The 2,900-nt window shown below is 37.0% G+C and overlaps 1 long non-coding RNA gene across 1 annotated transcript in view; it reads right to left on the bottom strand.

Annotated features, from left to right (window-relative positions):
- The window catches only part of LOC102208262 (uncharacterized), a 3,760-nt gene extending 867 nt beyond the window's left edge, over positions 1 to 2,893 (bottom strand). The window contains exons 1-3 of the long non-coding RNA XR_311840.1: positions 2,837 to 2,893; positions 1,886 to 1,940; positions 1,043 to 1,173 (exon numbers count right to left, since the gene is read on the bottom strand). This is a non-coding gene — a long non-coding RNA (uncharacterized LOC102208262). The remainder of the gene's footprint in view (positions 1 to 1,042; positions 1,174 to 1,885; positions 1,941 to 2,836) is intronic.
- Positions 2,894 to 2,900: the final 7 nt, after the last annotated feature.

Raw genomic sequence — 2,900 nt, 5'->3', positions numbered from 1 at the left:
AGCTGATCAGCATCTTTAAATGGAGCTGCAGAGAGAGAAAACAAAATCCCCATTCCATACTAAATGCAATGTTTTGAGCAAAAATAAAGAGCTTTAATGAAACCCACTGACTGGATTGGCACCCATTTGTGTCAGTAACATAGTTCTGCAACTGATCTGCTCAAATAACTGGATGTCAGCCTTGTAGACGTGATCGTGATTCAGGAAATGCAACCATGTTAAATGACCCGAGACAGCTGATTGTTATTGTGTAAACAAAATCTGTCAAAGGGGGTCAAACTGAACTCTTGACACAAACACATCAGATAACAAAGAGACAAGAATGGAAGGGCAGAATAGGAAATACAAAAGGGGATTAAATATAACAAAGTGGAAGCAACTGAAAATGACAGCAACTCAACAGTGAAATTGTAGGCTATGTAAAATCACAGAGTGGGTTCAGCAGATGCTTAGTGCACAGAGGTCATTAACTTTCTGCAGTCAATTGCTATAGCCCCTTAAACTTCATGTAACCATCAAATTAGCTCAAAAACAATACGTAGAGAGCTTCATGGAATGGGTTTCAATGTCCGAGCAGCTGTATCCAAACCTTAAACTATCAAGTGCAGTGCAAAGCCTTGGATGGAGTGATGTAAAGCATGCCACCTCTATGCATTTGCATGAACTGGAGAACTGGAACCTTTTTCTCTAAGGGTCTTTAATCTGGTCAAATTGCATGATATACCCACAGAAATCTTTTTTTCTTTAAAAAGGATGCAATGCCTGCCAATCACAGTGTTGAATTGTTATTTGTAACTTTCTTTTGTACTTTTGTAATAGTATTCCCTGAGTTATCCTACCCTTTTCTCCTCTGAAGACATGCTTATATCTACATTTAAACTGGAGAATTGGATGATACTGAAGTCATTCCATTTTGTTTTAGTGGATATCAACTGACTTACTGGTTATTTTTCATTGTTATTTTACTACGAGTACTGAATAAGCAGGGACCATACTGTTTTGGCAGAGAAGTGATTAAAATGTAAGAAATTTTTAGTCATACCTCTGTCGCAAAACAGACCTGTCCAGTTCATCTCACAGTTGCACTGCCAGGGCATGTTGCAAGTTCCATGGACACATCCAGGATAAGTCAAACATTCGTTTCAAAGTTCTCCCTGCCAGCCATAATTTCATCTGCCGAACACAAATATGTAACTATGAATACATTCCCTTTGTCATCGCCTTAAAATCTCTTCTTTGTTCTAATGCTCTGTATCTGGTGTTTATTTTTCCTCACTTACTTCCACATGATCGTGATCCAGAATAGCAGCTAACCGATAACAGAGGTAAATAAACCCTCTTTAGTGTTTCTTTTTTGTTTGACAAAGCTTTTAAATGACTTCTCAGAAGCTCACAGCAGAACATCTCAAACAAATCTGTAGGTTATTAAAAAATAAAGATAAATATCAACATTGTGATCCTTTCTTTTTGTCCATGTGTCTTACTAAATAAAATCTCCAAAAGTTGATTCTGTTCATCTAGATGTAGTGTTTTGTGGGAGAAACGTTTCGTCACTCATCCAAGTGACTTCTTCAGTCTCAGCTGACTGCAGGTCAGTCAGCTGAGACTGAAGAAGTCACTTGGATGATTGAGAATGCATCAAGACGTACTAAATAAAATGTTTGGGTTCTAGAAACTGTTTCTATAAATTAAATCTCACAGAAGGTTTTTGTGTCTATTTGTGCCATAGGAATGGAGGTCGTTTCACATTTTAAACCAAAAATGTAGATAAGTGAGTGGACATGGCTGACAAGCTCAGATGAATGTTTTAGTGTTGGTCATAAGCAAATCTTATTGAGAAACTGCAATAGAAACTGCATTGGATGTATGTGAAGTTTTGACTTACTGTTGTGTGTGTTGTTGTCCCAGTCCCAGGCCTCTACAGTCAAAGTGTATGTCCGCTTGAGGAAAAAGAAAAACAACCAGTCACATGACATTTAGGACTTAATATTTCAGTGCATACATGTGTTCCTGAACGAAGTGTTGAAGTGTTGCCCATTTAATGATATAGTCACAACAGCCTTCACCATCACTCAAATTTGGGATGAACAGCTATATAAACATGCCCCATTTAGCAACTCCTTTTTGCTTAACAACACAATCACTCTGTTTAAGAATTTAAAAAAAAATCAGACTCTTTATCTGGGTCCTTAACATGTAACACTCCCCATGGATCTGGGAGCTCTGCAGGCTCATGACATGTCTATGTTGCTAACATTTACATGAAGATTCAAGATTGATCTGTCTTCTTATTTAAATTCTTTTATTTAATAATTTTTTTTCCTTACATTATATTTTATGATATTTTAACAGTGGCTACATACCTATTATGGCATATACCAATTTCCTTGAGATTTTCAGATTTTTTTTAGGTTGATTTCTCATGTGCCAGTCCTGTCTACAGACAGGACAAAGCATGGATTGGTTTGTGCTCTGGTATGCACTCCCAACTATGGGACCTTATATAGACAGGTGTGTGCCTTTCCAAATCATGTCCAATCAACTGAATTTACCACAGGTAATTTGAAAACAAATTATCAGCGGAAACTCAATTTTGACTGTCAAAGCAAATGCTATGAATACTCATATACATCTTAAATTATGGGGTTTTGCTTTTCATAAATTTGGAAGAATTTCATGCAAACTTTTCACACTGTCATTATGTACTGTATGTAGAATTTTGAGGTGAAAATGAATTTAACCCATTTTGGAGTAAGGCTGTAACATGACAAAATGTGAAAGTGAAACCCCGTGAATATTCTCCAGATGCACTGTAACTGGAGCAGGAAATACTCACCGGCCAAGCAAACAGGAAGGGAATGACGTGTTAGCGTCATCAATTTTACTGGATTTATTGTTGG

This window comes from Pundamilia nyererei, unplaced genomic scaffold (genome assembly GCF_000239375.1).
Source record: "Pundamilia nyererei isolate P.nyererei 1_Seehausen unplaced genomic scaffold, PunNye1.0 scaffold00074, whole genome shotgun sequence".
Classification (NCBI taxonomy): Eukaryota; Metazoa; Chordata; class Actinopteri; order Cichliformes; family Cichlidae; genus Pundamilia; species Pundamilia nyererei.
The sequence above is the reverse complement of the archived record's forward strand: the minus strand, read 5'-3'. Positions and strand labels throughout refer to the sequence as shown.